The sequence below is a fragment of the Lissotriton helveticus genome, chromosome 3_2 (genome assembly GCF_964261635.1).
Source record: "Lissotriton helveticus chromosome 3_2, aLisHel1.1, whole genome shotgun sequence".
Lineage (NCBI taxonomy): Eukaryota > Metazoa > Chordata > Amphibia > Caudata > Salamandridae > Lissotriton > Lissotriton helveticus.
In genome coordinates, this window is record NC_136062.1 from 199,053,190 (window position 1) to 199,058,951 (window position 5,762).

General features: G+C 43.9%; 1 long non-coding RNA gene across 1 annotated transcript; it reads left to right on the plus strand.

Moving 5' to 3' along the window:
* Positions 1-2,292: 2,292 nt before the first annotated feature.
* LOC144826264 (uncharacterized) lies at positions 2,293-3,251 on the plus strand. Its single transcript, XR_013609741.1, has 3 exons — positions 2,293-2,355; positions 2,473-2,537; positions 2,856-3,251. It is a non-coding gene; the product is annotated as an uncharacterized LOC144826264 (long non-coding RNA).
* The last annotated feature ends 2,511 nt before the right edge of the window (positions 3,252-5,762 follow it).

A 5,762-nucleotide genomic window follows, 5' to 3' on the forward strand; every position in this document is an offset into this window, starting at 1 on the left:
TGGCAGACAGGAAGAACTATACCCCCGTAACACAAGACCCCACCCACGACCTAAGAGCTCGGATCACTAATCTGGTCAAAAGAGCTGAGGAGAACAGGGAAATCTCCAAAAATGAGGCGGATTTTTTGAGCACGAGTGAAAGTGTAACACCCTACTTTTACACTCTTCCAAAGACACACAAAAACCGGCTACCACCACCAGGGAGGCCGACCGTTTCTGGCATCGGCTCTCTGTTAGAGCCGCTTTCACGGTTTTGTGATCACTATCTCAAACCCTTAGTGCAAAATACTCCGACCTACTTAAAGGACACAAAAAGTTTACTTCAACTGCTTCAAAACCTTGATTTCCCTGGAGACACAGTTACACTGGTGACATTAGACATTGAGAGTCTGTATACCAGCATCCCCCAGGACGATACCATCAAGGTCCTGGGGACGGCTTTAGACTCCATAAACTGGGATTACCAGGCATCCAAGACCTTTATACTAGACTGTGCTACCATAGCATTAAAGGAGAATTTCTTTGCCTACAAAAACAACCTTTACCTGCAAACAACGGGGACATCTATGGGCAGTACATTTGCCCCCAGCGTGGCAGGCCTGTACGTCGCGGATTTTGAGGCGATGCATATCACACAACCCAATGGCCCCTATACGTCTTCCATCAAAATATGGAGACGTTACATTGATGATGTCCTGGTAATATGGACAGGCAATGATGAACAATTACAGGCCTTTCTAGGTTGGATTAATACACTAGACACCAACCTGAAATTCACCTCTGAACTGAGTAAAACAGAGGTCACCTTTTTGGATGTGAGGATCCAGGTCTCTGGGACCAAACTGACAACAAAAACTTACCAAAAACCCACTGCTCGCAATAACCTACTCGAATTCACAAGTTTCCACCCTAGGCCCCTCAAAGAAAACCTCCCATATGGACAATATTTGCGAATAAGACGCAATTGCTCTGATCTCCAAGATTTCAAGACCCAGTCTGCTGATTTAACTGATAAACTCAAATCTCGAGGTTACCCTACCCAGATATTGAATAAAGGTTACAAGAGGGCTCGTAACCAACCACGAGAATCTCTCCTTGAAGACAGGGTTACCGATAACAAGACCATACCACTGACCTGTGTAACCACATACAGCACAATGTCTAACCACATGAAAAAATCAATCAATAAAAATTGGCGCATTGTGTCCAGTATAAAAACAGATTGGGAGAAACCTTTGTTCTCTTTTAAGAAAGGACTTTGCCTGAGGGACACGCTCGTGCATACCCGACCCAGAATTGAGGCATCTACCATGGAAAGATCGATCACAGAAATTTGGGGTTTTCCGAAAATTATTGGACATTTTCCTTGTGCCAACTGTAGTGTGTGTCACCTCACGACACACACCAAAACCCTTGAGCTTGAGCCAGGGAAAGTATGGACACAGAAAGGTCATACAAATTGTAATACCCAAAATGTCATTTACCTGATCACCTGTTCCTGCGACCTACGTTATGTAGGAATGACGACCCGCAAAGTTAAGCAGAGGATAGGTGAACACCGCTCCAATATCAGGTGTAAGAAACTGACCACCAAAATGAGCCGTCATTACTTGGAACAAAACCACACTCCCAATGACATGCGATGGACTGTCATCGAGCATGTGATTGGTGGCATGAACATTTCTAACCTTCTTTTTGAAAAAGAACAAAGGTGGGTATACAGGCTGGGTACCCACCTTTTAGGTCTTAACGACGATATTCCCTGGAATACTGTGATGAAGTGAACCGGAATGGAGTCAAACGATTTCCTACTCTATGAATCAGTATGATTATTTTAACTACAGGCTCTTTACAATGTAAGCCCCTTACAGAAGACTGGCGGTATCCGGGTTTTTTACCCATGGCTATTTGCCCCTGACTACCATAACCGTATGGCAACTGAGATCCCACATCTGCTGCTTTTGCTTCCTAAACACTGCCGTGTTAATACTGTATACCTTAGTCACTAAGCAACTAACATCTCTTGTGACCAATCGTCATTGCCCCCTAATGCTCCAATTTGTAACGCGCGTTTGCCGCTCTAGTCCCAGCCAACACTTCCGCGTTCAGTGCGCAGATTGTTTATCCAGGTCACTAAGCAACCAACACCCCTTGTGACCGATCGTCATTGCCTCTAGAGCGCTCCGATTGGTAGCGCTAGTCTGACGACGTGCCTGGTCACGAAACCACGCCCACCCGGAAGCAATCACCGCCTCGCTACTTTGCTTTTAAACAGTGAACCGAGCCCGCTTCATCATCGTCGGGGTCCGGTTCGAGGGCGACGTAGGTAGACTGCGGGTGCTGAGCGTCAAGGGCGTAAGTGGAAACCATCTACCAGTACTGAGCTAAGTACAGATCGCGCTCCGTTGTACTAAGGGGCATTACGTTGTTTTTATGCCTTTCTCCTTTTTCCTATGATTTGCCATTCTACAGGGTGTGCCGAATACGCTTCCACCCCCCTCCTGAGACCCATGGTGTTCATTCCCAACACCTATAAAGTGAGACATTTTTAACTTGATTGCGATCTTTTTATAACATTTATATTGATCGCTGAGTTGACGATCTTCTGTGAAGATTTTCACCTTTTTTTTTCCTTAGTCACTACTAGTCTGTACCACGAATAGTACACCGCACCTCTTCTAGCTCATCTGAACCCGGGGCTAATAGGTGGTGTTAACCATAGCGCTATTCAACCACAGCTAGAATGATTTTCACCTTCGGAGCACGATATTTACAATAACAACCAGTAACAACCAGGAGAAATTCTAAGTGTTTGTTCTGTTCTACTCGTATGTCTCTGTCCTTTTATCTTCCAGGTGCAGAAACGATAAGTAGAAGCCTCCTAAACCAGGAGTAATTAGGAATAGTTCAATCATTCCTAATTTTTTTGCACTTTTTTCACCTTTATTTAATTTTCACACTCACGTCCCTAGGTAAGGGTGGGCCTTAGTGTGCCCATACCGCCAGGGTTTACCACACACAGTCCTGATGAATTGCCGGGTAAATTAACACCGTTTCGATGGCAAGAAACATGTCGACTACCCTTTAGGAACCCACCACTCAATTAAAGTGGACTGTTTCCTCACATATTTTAATATCTTTTGTCTTTAGTGATCATTTAATAAAATTATTACTTCAGATACACTACTGACTATTTTAATACCCCCACCATTCACTAGTTTACATTGCACTCAACACGCCCTAAACTCACCATCCCGCTCCGCAGTAATCCTGGCGTTGCAGCACACCAAAGAGACACTCGGTCTCTTTGGTGGGGCCCGATGATGAAGCATGTCATCACTAGGTGGTGAGTGAGGGCTTTCTTCAACATCCCAGTGTGGTTGGTTTTTGTGCTCCTTAGAACGGCTTAGCCTTCTCCATAGACACTCTTCTTTTGATTATTGATCTTTCATTCTACCCACATACTCCACCACTCCAACTGTAGGAAGACTTGCTTGTTCCACTACACCAAGACTGCTTATTACAGACTCCTGAAACTGAGCAAAAGTAATCTTTGACTCAGGAGAACAATACTAAGATACAGCAAAATCATTAAATGTTGCCAGATAGAAAAGATGGATAGTTAACTTATTATACCAAATGTAAGTCTTACGAAGAGCAGTATAAGGTTCCAACCTCTGATCTACTCTATCAACACCACCCATGTGCCTATTATAGTCTGAAATACACACAGGTTTGTGTGCTTCAGCAACCAGTGTAGAAGTTATTTACATATAAATGGTGACCTTTGTGAAACAGTCCTCGGCCAAGTTCCCACACAACTTTCCTAGCTACTCTAAAAGTGGACGGACAACCAGGAGGGTCAATCCTGGAATCCCTAATGCTGTACACCCTGAAATCAGAGACATCCAGTCCTACTGTTACACAGCATATACATCTTAATTCCATAGCGTGCCCTCTTGCTAGGAATGTATTGCCTACAAACCAAGCGGCCCTTGAACAAGACCAAAGACTCATCCACTGCTATTTATTTCCCTGGAGCATAGATCTCAGAAATTCGATCTACAAAGTGATCAATGACAGGCCGAATCTCAAAAAGACTGACACAATCAGGGTGATCTTGTGGCAACACTAAACCATTATCGAGAAAATGCAGCATCCCAAGCAAAAGCAAACACCTATCACCACTCATGACTGCTGGAAATATAGCCATTGCCATTAAGGAATAGAAGACCAATATTAAGACATTGATGGCTTCCTTAGCAAGCCCATCAAAAAAGTTAAACCCAAGAACCTCTTCAACTCATCCAGATTTGTGGGAGTCCACCGGGTAGCTGTAGAGTGGGGCCGAAGGCTGACACTGTTGTCTCTCAAATACTGTTCAGCATACTAATTAGTCTGCTCAACAATCTCTCCCAAAAATACCTCGTCCATAAACAAATGAAAATAATTATCTGCAAAATGTTTTCAATCTTCACTCTACACCCTGGAACACCAGTAAAGTCTGGCAATGCAAGCTGCACCATGCCTGGGGCAAGCCAGAGGTCAACACCTTCAACGGGAAGCCTTGCAACCCCAGACTGCAGCCCAGATGCCTCTTGCTGCATTATCGGCACATCAATGTCCTCCTCTGAAACAGGCACTTCATCCGCACTAAGTAGCTTAATCCGCACTGGGAGTAGCTTCATCATCAGATGATTCCTCATGGACAGAAAACTCACTGCCTGAATCTTCCACTCGCTCCTCTGCCTCAGATGCAGAGTCAGTCTCTGAACCATGATCAGAGCAAGACTCAAAAAGCATACCAACAACCTGCTGAGTAGTAATCCTGCAGCTAGCCGTAATCCTTACTAAGAAAGGAAACTTCACAAACAAGTCATCAACAACCAACACTGTGAAAAATAAGTAAGTAAACAAAGTGGCTTTATCACAAAGATCTAAATACTCAAAAACTATATGATTCACTTGCAAGAGACAGCTACACTCACCAGCACCTACTCTGCAGACACAGCAAAAACCAATGATATCCCACTAGAAACAAAAAACAAAACCAATTATTCACAAGACAACAAAATACACATGAAGCACAAATGCAAAATGTTTTTCACACTCAATAAAACAGAAGCTAAACATTCAGCTATTATAACACCATTTACAAAAAGACATTTATGCAGGGAAATGAAACTCATTTAGAGTAAATAGGTCAAAAAACATTTTCTTGCCAAACACATGCAACTACACAAACTACAGAACCACCAGTGACGAAACAGCAACCTGGAACATCAGTCAAACGCCTTGAACCAGTATATAAAGGAGAAGTAGAACATTACAATCACAATATATAACTGATTCCCTATCCCATTGGGGCAACTCTTACCCAAGGGTCCACGCCGAAACATTAATAGATACATATCCCTGGTGCTAGTGGATTTTCTTTCACCCCTCCCTCCCCCGGGCAGATAGGTCTTCAAATAGGGCTGACCCGCCCGGGGTAGTGCAGAAACTGGCCACAAGTATAACAAAAAATTAGGGGGCAATCCTTCCCTAAGGGATCGCTTCCATGCATTATAAAAACAAATCCATGGCTTTAGTGGGGGTTTCTGCCCCCCCCCGGGGTCAAAAATGCAAAAATAAAAGGGCTGATCTGTCCCCAGGGGTGGGTTGGGCAATAAAAACATACACATAAAATATGCCCCTAGGAAGCGACCCTTGCCCAAGGGGTCACTGCCATTCACAAAAACAAAAATCACTGGATCCAGTGA